Source organism: Tachyglossus aculeatus, chromosome 8 (assembly GCF_015852505.1).
Source record: "Tachyglossus aculeatus isolate mTacAcu1 chromosome 8, mTacAcu1.pri, whole genome shotgun sequence".
In the NCBI taxonomy this organism is placed as follows: domain Eukaryota; kingdom Metazoa; phylum Chordata; class Mammalia; order Monotremata; family Tachyglossidae; genus Tachyglossus; species Tachyglossus aculeatus.
Genome location: NC_052073.1, coordinates 24,079,712 through 24,097,569, shown reverse-complemented (window position 1 = coordinate 24,097,569; position 17,858 = coordinate 24,079,712).

Below are 17,858 nucleotides of genomic sequence, written 5' to 3'. Positions count from 1 at the left end.
ACAGGAGGAGGAGGAAGAAGAGGAGCAGCGGCCTACATCTTAATCCCACCTGAGATAGGGACTTGATTCGTTCATTTCAATCGTATTTATTGAGCGCTTACTGTGTGCAGAGCACTGTACTAAGCTCTTGGGAAGTCGGCAACATATAGAGATGGTCCCTACCCTGATGCGGTTGACTTTTCTCACGTCTTGTGGGGTCAGACGGGAGGCCTCCGGGGAGACGGAGGACAGGAGGAGGAGGAAGAAGAGGAGTAGTGGCCTATATCTTAGTCACACCTGAGATAGGGACTTGATTCATTCATTTAAATCATATTTATTGAGCACTTACTGTGTGCAGAGCACTGTACTAAGCTCTTGGGAAGTCGGCAACAGATAGAGATGGTCCCTACCCTGATGCGGTTGACTTTTCTTGCGTCTTGTGGGGTCAGACGGGAGGCCTCCGGGGAGAGGGAGGATAGGAGGAGGAGGAAGAAGAGGAGCAGTGGCCTACATCTTAGTCCCACCTGAGATAGGGACTTGATTCGTTCATTTCAATCGTATTTATTGAGCGCTTACTGTGTGCAGAGCACTGTACTAAGCTCTTGGGAAGTCGGCAACATATAGAGACGGTCCCTACCCTGATGCGGTTAACTTTTCTTACGTCTTGTGGGGTCAGACGGGAGGCCTCCAGGGAGATGGAGGACAGGAGGAGGAGGAAGAAGAGGAGCAGCAGCCTACATTTTAGTCCCACCTGAGATAGGGACTTGATTCATTCATTTCAATCGTATTTATTGAGCGCTTACTGTGTGCAGAGCACTGTACTAATCGTTGGCAACATATAGAGATGGTCCCTACCCTGATGCGGTTGACTTTTCTTGTTTTCTCCCCCGGCACTTGGTACGGTGCTCAGCAATCAATCAATCGATCATATTTTTTTAGTGCTTTCTGTGCGCAGGGAGAAGCAGCGTGGCCTAATGGCTAGAGCATGGGCCTGAGAGTCAGAAGGACCCGGGTTCTAATCCCGGCTCCACCATATGTCTGATGTGTGACCTTGGACAAGTCACTTCACTTCTCTGTGCCTCAGCTACCTCATCTGTAATATGGAGACTACGATTGTGAGCCCTATGTGGTAGAGGGACTGTGTCCAATCTGATTAACTTGTATCTACCCCAGCGCTTGGAAAAGTTCCTGGCATATAGTAGCCACTTGAGAAGCAGAGTGGCTCGGTGGAAAGAGCACGGGCTTAGGAGCAAGAGGTCATGGGTTCGAATCCCAGATCCACCACTTGTCAGCTGTGTGACCTTGGGCAAGCCACTTAACTTCTCTGAGCCTCAGTTCCCTCATTTGTAAAATGGGGGTTAAGATTGTGAACACCCCATGGGACAACCTGATCACCTTGTAACCTCCCCAGCGCTTAGAACAGTGCTTTGCACATAGTAAGCGCTTAATAAAAGCCATTATTATTATTATTATTATTATTATTATTATTATTATTATTAGAGGGACCGTGTCCAATCTGATTAACTTGTATCTACCCCAGCGCTTGGAAAAGTGCCTGGCATATAGTAGCCACTTGAGAAGCAGTGTGGCTCAGTGGAAAGAGCACGGGCTAGGGAGTCAGAGGTCACGGGTTCGAATCTCAGATCCAACGGCTCCCGATCCAGTTGGGAATTGTCCAGGCATTTAGATTTAGCTGGATCCCAGGCTGAGCCCCCTTTTTCCTTTCCTCCTTCCCCTCCAAACAGCACTTGTATCTATATTTGTACAGATTTATTACTCTATTTTACTTGTACATATTTATTATTCTATTTATTTTGTTAATGATGTGCATAGAGCTTTAATTATTTGTTCTGATGACTTGACACCTGTCCACATGTTTTGTTGTCTGTCTCCCCCTTCTAGAGTGTGAGCCCGTTGTTGGGTAGGGACTGTCTCTATGTGTTGCCAACTAGCACTTCATAAATACGACCGACTGACTGATTGAATACCTGGTGAAAGACCCTTCCATTCATTCATTCATTCATTCATATTTATTGAGCGCTTAGTGTGTGCACAGCACTGTACTGAGCACTTGGGAGAGTACAATACAAAAATAAACAGCGACATTCCCTGCCCACAACATTCATTCAATCGTATTTATTGAGTGCTTACTGTGTGCAGAGCACTGTACTAAGCACTTGGAAGAGTACAATACAAAAATAAACAGTGACATTCCCCTCCCACAATGAGCTTCCTGGCTAGAGTGGGGGAGACATTCATTCAGTGGTATTTATTGAGCGCTTACTGTGTGCAGAGCACTGTACTAAGCGCTTGGGAAGTCCAAGTCGGCAACATATACAGACGGTCCCTACCCAACAATGGGCTCACAGTCTAGAATCAGCGTGGCTCAGTGGAAAGAGCCCGGGCTTTGGAGTCAGAGGTCATGGGTTCAAATCCCAGCTCCGCCAATTGCCAGCTGTGTGACTTTGGGCAAGTCACTTCACTTCTCTGTGCTTCAGTTCCTTCATCTGTAAAATGGGGATTAAGACTGTGAGCCCCCCGTCGGACAACCTGATCACCTTGTAACCTCCCCAGCGCTTAGAACAGTGCTTTGCACATAGTGGTAGGGACCGTCTCAATATGTTGCCAATTTGTACTTCCCAAGCGCTTAGTACAGTGCTCTGCACACAGTAAGTGCTCAATAAATACGATTGAATGAATGAATAGTAAGTACTTAATGTTATCATTTAGAAGAGAGAGACAGACAACAAAACAAAACATGTAGATGGGTGTCAAAATCATCTAGGTAATGAGACAGACATCAATACACATAAATTCATTCATTCATTCAGTCGTATTTATTGAGCGCTTACTGTGTGCAGAGATAAAATGACAGATATGTATGTAAGTGCTGTGGGATGGGAGGGGGGAGGGAGCAAGTCAGAAGGGCATGGAGATGAGGAAAAGTGGGGCTTAGTCTGGGAAGGCCTCTTGGAGGAGATGGGCCTTCAATAAGGCCTTGAAGTGGGGGAGAGTCGTTGTCTGTTGGATAATAATAATAATGATGGCATTTGTTAAGCGCTTACTATGTGCAAAGCACTGTTCTAGGCGCTGATTTGAGGAAGGAGGGCATTCCTGGCCAGAGGAAGGACGTGGGCCCTAGTAGATTCTGGGTTCTAATCCCAGCTCTGCCATTAGTCTGCTGTGTGACCTTGGGCGGGTCGCTTCCCTTCTCTGGGCCTCAGTTACCTCATCTGGAAAGTGGGGATTAAGACTGTGAGCCCCATGTGGGACATGGACTGGGTCCAATCTGATTAGCTTTCATCTACCCCAGTGCTTACTACATAGTAAGAGTTTAACAAATATCATTTTAAAAAGTCCTAGGTCCTAGGAGCCACAGCAGGAAGGGGAATAGGGACAGGGGATATTGGGAGTTCATCCATTGCGTATCTATTGAGTGCTAAGCACTGTCCTAAGCACTTGGAAGAGTAGATCAGAAGCAGGAGTTATGACTTCAAATTAAATGGAGATAAGCCGATATAAATTATTCACAAATAAATTCTGAGAAGCAGGATGGTCTAGTGGAAAGAGCGTGGGCCTGAGAGTCGAAGAGACCTGGCAACCTGCCTTTTGTTTGCTGGGTGACCTTGGGCAAGTCACTTAACTTCTCTGGGCCTTAGTTTCCTCTGCAAAATGGGGATTCTATGCCTGTTCTCCCTCGCTCTTAGACTGTGAGCCCCATGTGAGATAAGAACTGTGTCTGACCTGATGATATTGGATTTATCCCAGCATTTACTACAGTGTTTGGCACGTAATAAGCACTTAACAAATATCACTATTCAGGCATTCATTCATTCAGTTGTATTTATTGAGTGTTTACTGTGTGCAGAGCACTGTATAAAGCACTTGAGAGAGTACAATATAACAATAAACAGACACATTCCCTGCCCTCAACAAGCACTGCTATTATCTTTGTCATTATTCTCGTTACTATTATTAATGATAATGGTTCTCTGTGTACCAAGCCCTGTGCTAAACACAAATTAGATAATCAGATGGGCCACACTGGGCTCACAGTTTGATGGGAAGGGAGGACAGGTATTTAAATCACCATTTTAAAGAGGAGGAAACGAAAGCACCGGAAAGTTAAGTGGCATGCCCCAGGTGACACAGCAGGCAAGTGGCTTTTCCATTTTTGGAAGCTTTTCCATTTTTGGAATCTCTGCTCAATTAGGAGTGAAATAGGATGACTTTGCGGGGGCTGAAGGAAGTTCAGGAAGAACAAGGTGAGATTTCAGAGGACCAGTGAACTTTGAAGACTGAAAGCAAAGAGAGACTGAATTGCTGGGGAGGGAGGAGATGGTCTGGGGGATTACGGTTGTGGGGGAGGGTGGTGAGGATAGGCAAAAGGACAAGAGAGAGGAAGGTGACAGTCCTATCGCAATACTTTCTCTTCTTGTTTTCCTTTTTGATGGAGAGTTACAGTTCTGGTTGCCAACATTTTTATGGGGAGAGCTGCTTCTTAGCCAATTGGCATGGGAGACAAGCAGTGGTTTTAGGGTTTGGAAATGGAAGTCCCATGAAGCGTCTCTGGATTAATATTCATTTGAATTAGTGTCAGGGTTTGGAATTGGTGGAAGAGTTCCAGCTTCCATCTGCCTTATCATAACCAGCTTTGGGAAGGCCTTCAGAAAAGGAAAAAAAAAAATAATCTAGGGGACTGAGAGAATAAGGTCGAGAATTTAAACAAGGAAAACGTATCTGAAGGTATTTCAAAGGGTAAGTTAAGTCCCTAGGTTCAATGTCAGCTGGATATTAGATGATGAGAAATGTGGAAATCCTGCACAACTCCCTGGTGACTGAGCCAAATTCTCCCGGCTTCCTAAATCTTCCCCTGATGCTGTGATAAATTACGGGAGGAGACTGGTGCATTAAAACCTATGGGGCCACTAGAATATCAGAGTGCCTGATCCCTGGATGCCCCTATACCCAAAGTAAAGGGAGATAAAGCTTCCCTTTCTCTTTCCCTTCCTCTTCTTCTTCCTCTTTCTCATTCTCTTTTTCTTTCTCCTCCATCTGTTTCTCTTTCTCTCTCTTCTTCTCTTTCTCTTTGTCTCTCTTTCCCTTTCCCTTCTTCTCCCTCTTCCTCTTTCCCTTTCCTCCTTCCTTTTTCCCTTCCCCTTCCTCTCTCCCTTTCCCTCCACTGCTGCTGTTCCTGCTGCTGTTGCTGCTGCTGTGGTTGCCATGGCCACAGGGATGGGAGTTGAGATGTTGGGGGGCAGGTCTGCTTTTCAGAACTCACCACCAGAGAAAGAGTCCACGCCTGCTGGTTCCCTTGTTGGCAGAAATCCCCTCCAAGGATGCCAGTCCCCATGCTCAGAGGAGGCTCAGAGGAGAGCCACAGCAGGGCCACAAACCTCAATGGCCATGCTGCAGGAAATGAGTTGAAGGTGGGGAAGAAGAGGGGATAAGAAAGCCCCTTGCCTCTCCCCCATCTAACTGTACCTTTCACTCCTCCCCAGGAATCCAGTGGTAGCTCTGAGCCAGAGCAGGCACAGCGTTCAATCAGTAGTATTTATTGAGCACTTAGTATGTGCAGAGCGCGGCACTAGTTGCTTGGGAAAGTACCATGTAGAACTAGTAGACAGGATTGACTGATGGGTGATCCCTGCCCTCAAGGAGCTTGCAATCTCGCAGGACAGGCAGACACTAAAATAGATTACAGATACGAAAAAGAAGTATTATGGTGTCAGAAGGACTTGGGTTCTAATCCCAGTTCTGCCACTCATCTGTGACTTTGGGCAAAACACTTCACTCTGCACTTCAGTCATCTCAGCGGTAAAATAGGGATTAAGACTGTGAGCCCAACATCACCTGATTAGCTGCTATGTCAGCACTTAGCACAGTGTCTAATACATAGGAAGAGCTTAAAAAATGCCATAAAAAAAGGAAAGGGGGTTATGAAGATGAGTGAGTCCTGAAATAATGGGGTAGGTAAGGTAGGTGCATAAATTCTGCTGAGAGTTACCTTAAGTGATTAGGTAAAACAAAAGTGGTGAAGTGTCAGAGACGGAATGTCAGTTGGGGGAGATAAAAGGTATGGAGATGAGAAGCTCATCAGGGAAAGACTCCTGGAGGAGATGTGATTTGAGAGGGACTCTCAAGATGGGACAAGCGGTGGTCTGTTGGATGTGAAGGGGAGAGGGAATTCCAGGCAGAAGGGAGGATGTGAGCAAGGGGTCAACAGCGGAAGAGGTAAGAACAAGGCCCACGGAAGATGTTAGCTTGAGATGAACTGACTTTGCAAGCTGAGGATGGTGGAAGGAGAGTGTGGATATGTAGTAATAGAGTTTCTGCATGATTCAGAGAGTAATGGGCAACCACTGGAGACACCTGAGGAGTGGTGAGATACGTGAAAAAGACATTGAAGAAAAATGATCCAGGCAGCAAAGAATGGACTGGGGAGGGGAGAGGCTGGAGGCAGGAAGATCAATAAGGAGGCCGATACCGTCTCTATATGTTGCCAACTTGTACTTCCCAAGCACTTAGTACGGTGCTCTGCACACAGTAAGCGCTCAATAAATACGATTGAATGAATGAATGAATATTGGCCATTTGGATGGAGGGGGTAGGGCAGATCCTGGAAGTGTTTTGGAAGAAAACCTGAATGGATTTCCCGACAGACTGAATATGGGGACTGAAAGAGAGAGAAGAGCCCAGAATAACGTCTAGGTTTCTGGCTTTAGAGACAGGAAGGATGGAGGCACTGCCAACCGTGATGGGAAAGTTAGGAGGAGGATGGGATTTGAAAAGGAAGATAAAGAATTCAGTTTTGGACACACTGAGCAGATTGGTCTCAGAAGTAAAGATGATCCAGAGATGTAGAGATGTCCCATAGAAGGGGAAAAAATGGAAGATGCAGAGAGAGAGAGAGAGAGAGAGAGAGAGAGAGAGAGAGTGTCCAAGGCTAGAGAGTAGATTTGGGAGTCATCCACATAGAAGTGGGAGTTGAAGCCATGGGAGCGGAGGAAGTTGAAGCAGTTGAAGACAAGGGAGGGAGTGTAAAGTGAGAGGAGAGGGCCCAGAACTGAGCCTTGAGGGACACCCTCAGCTAAAGAGTGAGAGGCTGAAGAATGGGTGGCCAAAGAGCCTAAGAAGGGCAGACCAGAAAGGTATTAGGAGAGGACTGTGTCAGGAAAACCAAGCCTAGATTGGGTTTCCAAAGGAAAGGAGTGGTCCATAGTGATGAAGGTAGCCAAAATGCCAAGGAGGATTAGGACAGAGTAAAGTTTGTTGGATTTGGCAAAGTGATATAGGACAGAGCAGTCTCACTGGAGAGGATTGTAGAAGGTCAAAGAGGGAATTGAAGATGAGGAAGTGAACCCTTCCAAGGAGTTTGGACAGGGTGGAACAAGGGAAAGAGAGGTGGCACAGTGGGATTCGAAGGAGGTTTTTGTTTGTTTGGGTTTTTTTTTTTAGGATTGGGTGGTGTGGGCATGTTTGAAAGGAAAGGGGAAGGAAGGAATCATCAGAGAATGAATGGATGATGATGCAGCGTGGCTCAGTGGAAAGAGCACGGGCTTTGGAGTCAGAGGTCATGGGTTCGAATCCTGGCTCCACCACATGTCCGCTGTGTGAGCTTGGGCAAGTCACTTCACTTCTCTGAGCCTCAGTTACCTCATCTTGAAAATGGGGATTAAGACTGTGAGCCCCACGTGGGACAACTTGATCACCTTGTATTCCCCCCCAGCGCTTAGAACAGTGCTGTGCACATAGTAAGCGCTTAACAAATGCCATCATCATCATCATCATCATCATGGTGAGAGAGGGGAGAGTGAACACAAGTGCTTTTAGATGGTGGGGAGGGATGAGGTCAGCAACATAGGTGGAAGGGGTAGATTTTGAAAGTAGTTGGGAGATCGCTTGAGAGACAGCCTAGAAAGATAAGGCTGTGTGAGGATGTGTGGATGTGAGATGAGAGGGAGTCAGGGAGGTGAGGGGTAAGCTTTGATGAATGCATGACTTGGTGACGTTATTTATTAAGCCTTTACTATGTGCAAAGCATTGCACTAACTGCTGGAGTAAATGCATTCAGAACAGACTCAGTCCCTGTCCCGTATGGGGCTCACAGTCTAAGCAGGAGGGAGAACAAGTATTTAATCCTAAATTTACAGATGAGGAAAGGAGGCATAGAGAAATTAAATAATTTACCTCAGGTCACACAGGAGGCAAATGACAGAACTGGGTTTAGAACCCAGGTCTCCTGATTTCCAGTCCTATGCTCTTTCCATTAGGCCACACTGGTCCACGAAATTGAAATGGATGGTTTTGATTTTGTCGGCCAATTTTGGCAAGGTCATCAGGGGAAGTAGAAGGGGAGGCAGAGACTCTGGGCGCCTCAGGAGAGAGTTAGAGGTCTGGAATGATTGGTTTGAGCGATTGGCCAGGGAGTTGTCAGGAAGGGAGGAGGAGTTATTTTGCTGAGGGGAAGGGAGAGGAGAGTTAGAGTACATTAGGATGAAATCGGCCAGGTGACTGGATTTGGGTCATCAGGGATATGTGGTAGGAGAGGAGGAATTGCACTGTGGAGGTGACCCAGGGCTGGGAATTAGTGGGGTGAGATTGACCATGGGCCCAGGAGCCCTGGACTAGGTGGGAATGAAAATCTAAGGACTCTTATCTGGCCAGGCAGCTGGGAAGGACCAGGCATAGGTCCCGGCTGCCCGAATGGACGTCACAGGAGGGGCCCGGGGATGACTCTCTTGGGGTTTCCTGATCCTCTTTTCCACTCTTCTCACTCTGGGGCAGTGAACAGCTGCTTCCTTGTTCCCGTTCTCTCTGCCTTCCCCCTCGGCCTGGGCCAGAGCCCCAGACCGGAGGAAGAAGAAGAGAATGGAGTGTTCAACTGAAGTCCCAAGCTGGCCCCCCGAGACTCCACCTCTCTGCCAGGCTATCCCCACCCAACTCCCTCAGCACCCAAACCACACCCCAGCTAGCTCATCAGCTCACCAAGCCTGGTCCATTATGCCTAAAGGCCAAAACTTCTTTCTCTCTCTCTCCCTCTCACACTCACTCTCACTCTCAGGGAGAGGCTGGCATATGGAGTTTTTGTCCTTTGCAAAGTTATTAAAGAGCTGGGAGGATTTCAAAGGCTGGAGATGTTCATAGTCCCGACATTTCCTCTAGTGCTGGCAGCTTCATGCCCTGCCCCCCATCCCCAGAAAGGGGTGGGCTAGGCCAGCGCAGACTGAGGCACCCCCGGACCCGGAGGATAGGCAGGGAAGGCTAGTGATGAAGACACTTAGCAGGGAACCCGAGGCAGGATGGGGAGCCCCCCAAGACTGCAGAAAGGGGCAGAACCCTCACCCACCCTCTGTGCTAGCCCCCACCTGCACGCAGCCCTTTACGAGGGGGCTGCAGCATTACCCCTGCAGGTAATAATAATAATAATAATGGAATTTATTAAGCACTTACTATGGGCAAAGCACTGTTCTAAGCTCTGGAGTGGTTACAGGGTGATCAGGTTATCTCACAGGGGGCTCACAGTCTTCATCCCCATTTTACAGATGAGGCACAGAGAAGTTAAGGGACTTGCCCCAAATCACACAGCTGACAACTGGCAGAGTCGGGATTTGAACCTATGACTTCTGACTCCAAAGCCCAGGCTCTTTTCCACTGAGCCACGCTGCTTCTCTATCATGGTGCATCAGCCACAGTTCCCCAGCACTGACTCAAGACCCCCAAAGACCCCACATCGGGCAAAGGACCTCAATCCCAATCCACCCTGATCCCACACGCCTCTGAAGTCTCTCTGTCCTGACTCTGTTGGCCCCTGAGGCCTGAAGTCCCGAGGCCTGCTTGCCCCACCCTCTCCCCAGGCTGGAGGAGCCCATCGCCCTGCCCAGAAGGCTGGCTCTGCTTCCAGGATGCAGAGAATGCCGACGCTTCGGTTTCGGGGGTAGATTTTGAAACCAGTTGGGAGATCGCTTGAGAGACAGCCTAGAAAGATAAGGCTGTGTGAGGATGTGTGGATGTGAGATGAGAGGGAGTCAGGGAGGTGAGGGATAAGCTTTGAGGAATGCATGACATGGTGACGTTATTTATTAAGTCTTTACTATGTGCAAAGCACCGCGCTAACTGCTGGAGTAAATGCATTCAGAACAGACTCAGTCCCTGTCCCATATGGGGCTCACAGTCTAAGCGGGAAGGAGAACAAGTATTTAATCCTAAATTTACAGATGAGGAAAGAAGGCATAGAGAAATTAAATAATTTACCTCAGGTCACACAGGAGGCAAATGACAGAACTGGGATTAGAACCCAGGTCTCCTGATTTCCAGTCCTCTGCTCTTTCCATTAGGCCACACTGGTCCGCGAAATTGAAATGGATGGTTTTGATTTTGTCAGTCAATTTGGCTCCCCAGATGAACCAGTTAGAACGGAACTTGTGGTCTCTGCAGGGGGGGAACGCCACTGGTCAGCACCCCCAGAATGCCTGAGCACCCCAACAACTGGAAAGAGAATGAGACAGGTGAGCCTCTGAGCCGTCCTAACCCTTCCTCCCAATGCGCTGACTTCCTGGAGGTTTCTGGTACGGCGGTGGAACTGGAGAGGGTCCTTTGCTTCTTTCTGCCCAGTCCCCAACTCCTGGCACCCAGCCCCTGCACTGGCCTTGGCAATGAATTTGCTGAAACTGCAGTCGTTTGGAGTTTTTGGGCCACCTCCACGCTGCCTCTTGGCTCCAGCCAGGTGCACAATGAAATCATCTGGGACGGATCATTGACATTATTAATTTGAAAATATCATCTCCAGGATGGAGAATCTACGCCATCACACGGAAACCCCTTCCACTCTCTTAATTCCTCGGCAATACTTGCCAATGTCCAAGCTAACTCTAACCTGCTTCGATGTTCCGGCGGTTTCCTCTAGTTTGGTGCTTGTTGCCGCTGGAGAAGGAAGGGATTAGCCTGCTCCTCAGAAAACCCTTCTATTGCTCAGAGATGATTCCCCCTCAGTCTTTTCTTCTTTGGGTTAAACCTGTATCCCAGCAGCAGATTGCAAGAGCTAACTGCATTCATTCATTCACTCAGTCATATTTATTGAGCTCTTACTGTGTGCAGAGCACCGTACTAAGCGCTTGGGAGTGTACTCCCAAGAGGAGCAGCAGCAGCGTGGCTCATTGGAAAGAACCCGGGCTTTGGAGTCAGAGGTCGTGGGTTCAAATCCCGGCTCCGCCAATTGTCAGGTGTGTGACTTCAGGCAAGTCACTTCACTTCTCTGTGCCTCAGTTACCTCATCTGGAAAATGGGAATGAAGACTGTGAGCCCCCCGTGGGACAACCTGATCACCTTGTAACCTCCCCAGCGCTTAGAACAGTGCTTTGCACATAGTAAGTGCTTAATAAATTTTATCATTATTATTACTCTATAGCAATATAATAAATGTAATATAATATAACAATATAATATAATATAATATAATATAATATAATATAATATAATATAATATAATATAATATAATATAATATAATATAATAATATAATATGAGAAGCAGCATGGCTCAGTGGAGAAGAGTCCAGGCTTTGGAGTCAGAGGTCATGGGTTCAAATCCCGGCTCCACCAAATGTTGGCTGTGTGACTTTGGGCAAGTCACTTAACTTCTCTGGGCCTCAGTTACCTCATCTGTAAAATGGGGATGAAGACTGTGAGCCCCCCGTGGGACAACCTGATCACCTTGTAACCTCCCCAGTGCTTAGAACAGTGCTTTGCACATAGCAAGTGCTTAATAAATGCATCATCGCCGTCGTCATCCAGGTCTAAAAGATCTGGAAACATCTCCACACGTACATATCTTTAAATTATAAATTATTTATTCATATTAACTTCTGTCTCCCCCTCCAAACCGTAAGCTCACTATGGGCTGGGAACGTCTCTACTAATTCTGTTGTACTGTACTTTTCCAAGGGCTTAGATCAGTGCTCTGCACATAGTAAGCACTCAATACACGCCACACAATTGCCTCCATCAGTCCCTTGGAGTTGGTACCTAAGGCCTTGCCTCTCTGGGCCTAAACTCTTCTCTCCACAGGTTAAAATGACCCCCAGCAGCAGCCCCAGAAAGGGTCACCGAGGCTTACAAAATCCTCTGAGGGCATCAGTCAAAAAAGCAAGGAGGAAAGGAGGAGGGAGAGGATGGAAAAGGGAGAAAGAGCCACTGTCCTGAAGAGCTCTTTACTCTCCAACTACAACCAAGCCTGCACACTTTGCTCTTCTAAAGCCAGTCTCCTCACTTTATCTCCATCATCATCTATACCGACCTGTCATCCATATCCTGCCTCCGGCCTGCTTTCCCTCTTCGTATCTGACAGTTGCTCCCTCCCACTTCAAAGCGTTATTAAAGGCACATCTCTTCCAAGAGACCTTCTCTAAGCCCTCCTTTTCACTTCTCCTGCTCCCTTCTGTGCCACCCTCACTTGATCCCTTTATTCATCCCCCCTCCCAGCCCCACAGCAATTATGTACATATCTGTCATTTTATTAGTCTGTCTCCCCCTCTAGACTGTAAGCTAATGGTGGGCAGGGAATATGTCTGTTGTATTGATATATTGTACTCTCCTCAGAGCTTAGCGTAGTGCCCTGTAGCCGGTACAAGCTCAAGAAATACAACTGACTGACTTAGACACTAAATAATAATAATAATAATAATGACCTTTGTTAAGTGCTTACTATGTGCCAAGCACTGTTCTAAGCACTGGGGAGGTTACAAGGTGATCAGGTTGTCCCCCGGGGGGCTCGCAGTCTTCATCTCCATTTTACAGATGAGGGAACCGAGGCACGGAGAAGTGACTTGCCCAAAGTCACACAGCTGGCAACTGGCGGAGCCGGGATTTGAACCCCTCCTATTTATTAAGCACTTCATAAGAGAGCAGAGATAGCCTCAGACCAGGCTTTTGTTTGTTTTGTTTTGTTGTCCGTCTCCCCCTTCTAGACTGTGAGCCCGCTGTTGGGTCGGGACCGTCTCTATAAGTTGCCAACTTGGACTTCCCGAGCGCTTAGTACAGTGCTCTGCACACGGTAAGTGCTCAATAAATAGGACTGACTGAATGAATGAACCCACGAGCTCTGATTCCAAAGCCCGGGAGTCAGAGCCGCACTGACTTGTCCTGTTTTTTGTGGGGTTGTGGGCCCCACCACCCACCTGCTGTTGCCCAGGCCAAGCCCCAAGGGAACATTTCTCACAGTCCCAGTGGCAGCTCCTTTAATGAGAGAAAATCACAGGGACAAAAAGTGACTTCTCCAGGGCCCTTAGGGAGAGGAGCCATGTGACTGGGGAGCGGCTTGTAACCTGGATTTCCCAGCATCTAGTCTCACATCAGGGTAACTGACCTTTCAGCTCTCCCCGGCTCCTCCAAATGGCTTTCATTTATTCATTCAATCGTATTTATTGAGCGTTTACTCTGTGCAAAACACTGTACTAAGCCCTTGGGAGAGTTCAATTCAACAACAGACACATTCCTGCCCATAACGAGCTCACAGTCTAGAGGGGGAGACAGACATTAATATAAATAAATAGAATATAGACATATAAATTCCTCCTTCCTCTCCCTCCTCACCAGGACAGGATCCCTAGAGGTTGGAGGAGAAGGGGCTGATTAGTTTTAGAAAAGCAGTGTTGCGTTGTGGCTAGAGGACGGGCCTGGGCGTAAGAAGGTCACGGGGTCTAATCCTGGCTCTACCACTTGTCTGCTGTGTGACCTTGGGCAAGTCGCTTCGTTTCTCTGCGCCTCGGTTACCTCATCTGTAAAATGGGGATTGACACTGGGAGCCCCCCCGGGGGCAGGGACTATGTCCAACCTGATTTACTTGTGTCCACCCCAGTGCTTAGTACAGTGCCTGGCACCTAGTAAGCACTTAACAAATACCACAATTATTATTAGTAGTAGTATTAACAGCTTTCTAAGTAAAGGCAGGTCCCATTTTCTAAGGGAGCCTTTTGGCAGGATGTGAGCATGGTGTGGTGGTAGAGGGGATGCATGTCTGAAGAGCAAACACAAAATGGACTTCTCTGTCAGTATTGCACAAGTGATAATAATTAATAATCAGGCTATGTGTTAAGTGTTTACTACATTCATTCATTCAATCATATTGATTGAGGGCTTACTTTGTGCAGAGCACTGTACTAAGCACTTGGGAAGTACAAGTTGGCAACACATAGAGACGGTCCCTACCCAACAGTGGGCTTACAGTCGAGAAGGGGGAGACAGACAACAAAACAAAACATATTAATAAAATAAAATAGAGTAATAAATCTGTACAAACATATATACATATATACAGGAGGTGTGGGGAAGGGAAGGAGGTAAGGCAGGGGTGTCAAAGTTGTTAGAACAAATAGAATTAAAGTTAGATGCACATCACTAACAAACTAAATAGAATAGTAAATATACTACATTCCAAGTACTGCACCAAATGCTGGGGTAGATGCAGGATATTCGGGTCAGACAAAATCCCTGTCCCACATGGGGCTCGCAGTGTAAATAGGAGAGAGAAAAGGCATTTAATCTTCATTTTGCAGATGAGAAAACTGAGGCCCAGAGAAGTGAAGGGTCTTGGCCAAGGTCACACAACAAAGAAGCGGCGGAGCTGGTATGAGAACCCAGGTCCTTTGTGTTCCAGGTAATAATAATAATAATAACAATAATAATAATAGCATTTATTAAGCATTTACTACAAAGCACTGTTCTAAGCACTGGGGAGGTTACAAGGCGATCAGGCTGTCCCATGGGGGGCTCACAGTCAATTCCCATTTTACAGATGAGGTAACTAAGGCACAGAGAAGTGAAGTGACTTGCCCAAAGTCAGATAGCTGACAATTGGCAGAGCCAGGATTTGAACCCATGACCACCGACTCCAAAGCCCGGGCTCTTTCCACTGAGCCACGCTGTGCCCTTGTCAAAAGTTGTTTGTTATAACTGTGTGTACTGAGTGTGCAGTGGTGGGGGAAGATTGGGTAATAATTATAATAATTATGGTACATGTTAAATGGTTAATATGTGTCAAGCTCTGTTCTAAGCGCCAGGGTAGATATAAGTTCATTCATTCATTCATTCAACTGCATTTATAAATAATAATAATAATAATGATGATGACATTTATTAAGCGCTTACTATATGCAAAGCACTGTTCTAAGCGTGGGGAGGTTACAAGGTGATCAGGTTGTCCCATGGGGGGCTCACAGTCTTAATCTCCATTTTACAGATGAGGTAACTGAGGCACAGAGAAGTGAAGTGACTTGCCCAAAGCCACACAGCTGACAATTGGCGAAGCTGGGGTTTGAACCCATGACCTCTGACTCCAAAGCCCGGGCTCTTTCCACTGAGCCACGCTGCTTCTCTTGAGCACTTATTGAGTGCTTACTGTGTGCAGAGCACTGTACTAAGCGCTTGGGAAGTACAAGTTGAGTTCATCAAGTTGGACACTGTCCCTGCCCCACATGGGGCCCGCTCTCAACTCCCATTTTACAGATGAGGAAACTGAGGCCTAGAGAAGTTCAGTGACTTGCCCAAGGTCACACAACAGTCACGCGGCAGAGCCAACTCAAGTTCTTCTGACTCCCGGCGCCCGGGCTGTAGCCACTAAGCCGCACTGCTTCTTTTCTGTGTCGCCTTGGGCAGGTCATTTAGCTTCTCTGTGCCTCAGTTTCCTCAACTGTAAAATGGGGATTATGTTTGTACATATTTATTACTCTATTTTACTTGTACATATTTATTCTGTTTTATTTGGTTAATATGTTTTGTTCTGCTGTCCGTCACCCCCTTCTAAACTGTGAGCCCGCCGTTGGGCAGGGACCGTCTCTATCTGTTGCCGACTTGTACTTCCCAAGTCCAGTGCTCTGCACACAGTAATCGCTCAATAAATAGGATTGAATGAATGAATGAAGTCACTGGGCCGCAGGACTGAGGGAGAGTCAGTGTCAAATGGAAATGGAATTTCTCCAGGGCAGGAGGGGCAAGGGCTAAGGCCCCAGTGTTTCTCGCAGCGTCTCTGGGGGGCAAGGAGGGTCCTCCGTCCACTCCACAGCCCACGGAGCTCTTAAGTTGCCTCCTTCACTGTTCTTGATCTGGGACAGGACAGATCTGGGCACGTAGGAGGAGGAGCGAGAAAGGAGAAGAGTTTTTGGGGTGTCACCTGGCCCCCCTTGGGGACAGCAGGAAGGGGCTAGCTGAGGACAGCAGAAGCGGCACGGTATAGCGCCTAGAACACCCTCCTGGGATTCAGAAAGTCATGGGTCCTAATCCCCGCCCCACCACTTGTCAGCTGTACGATTCATTCAATCGTATTTATTGAGCACTTACTGTGTGCAGAGCACTAAGTGCTTGGGAAGTACAAGTTAATTAATTAATTAATAATGGTATCCAGCATCCGGATATATCATCATCATCATCAATCGTATTTATTGAGCGCTTACTGTGTGCAGAGCACTGTACTAAGCACTTGGGAAGTACAAACTGGCAACATATAGAGACAGTCCCTACCCAACAGTGGGCTCACAGTCTAAAAGGGGGAGACAGAGAACAAAACCAAACATACTAACAAAATAAAATAAATAGAATAGATATGTACAAGTAAAATAAATAAATAAATAAATAGAGTAATAAATATGTACAAACAATATAACATGATATATTTTCGTACGGATTTATTACTCTATTTTACTTGTACATATTTACATATTCTATTTATTTTATTTTGTTAATATGTTTCAGAGAAGCAGCATGGCTCAGTGGAAAGAGCCCGGGCTTTGGAATCAGGGGTCGCGGGTTGAAATCCCAGCCCTGTCAATTGACAGCTGTGTGACTTTGGGCAAGTCACTTCACTTCTCTGGGCCTCAGTTCCCTCATCTGTAAAATGGGGATCAAGACTATGAGCCCCACGTGGGACAACCTGATCACCCTGTATCCCCTCAGTGCTTAGAACAGTGCTTTGCACATAGTAAGCACTTAACAAATACCATCATTATTATTATTATTATATGTTTTGTTTTGTTGTCTGTCTCCCCCTTCTAGACTCTGAGCCCACTGTTGGGTAGGGACCGTCTCTATATGTTGCCAACTTGTACTTCCCAAGCGCTTAGTACAGTACTCTGCACACAGTAAGCGCTCAATAAATATGATTGATTGGGGTTTTTTGGGTTTTTTTTAATGGCATTTGTTAAGCGCTTACTATGTGCAAAGCACTGGGGAGGTTACAAGGTAATCAGATTGTCCCACGTGGGGCTCACAGTCTTAATCCCTATTTTACAGTTGAGGTAACTGAGGCCCAGAGAAGTGAAGTGACTTGCCCAAAGTCACACAGCAGACAAGTGGCGGAGACAGATTTGAACCCATGACCTCTGACTCCAAAGCCCGTGCTCTTTCCATTGAACCACGCTATTCTCTAAGCAGCGCTTACTATTAACTACTATTGTTAAGCGCTTACTATGTGCAAAGCACTGCTCTAAGTGCTGGGGAGAATACAAGATAATCAGGTTGTCCCACAAGGGGCTCACAGTCTTAATCCCCATTTTACAGATGAGGTAACTGAGGCTCAGAGAAGTGAAATGACTTGCCCAAAGTCACACAGCTGACAAGTGGTGGAGTCTGGATTTGAACCCATGACCTCTGACTCCAAAGCCCAGGCTCTTTCCACTGAGCCAGAAGGAAATAAAAACTGAGTGGGGGGCCCTGAAGAACCTACATTCCCTCCAGGAGCACAGTGTAGGGAGATGCAAGACACAAGGGAGACTCTGCCCTTCAGAAGATCAAAATCTAAAACAGTTGGGGCCAAATCAGCGGGCTTACATTACAATAAAACTAGTGTAAACTCTTTTGAAAGGGAGTGAAGGGTTTATTCATTCATATTTA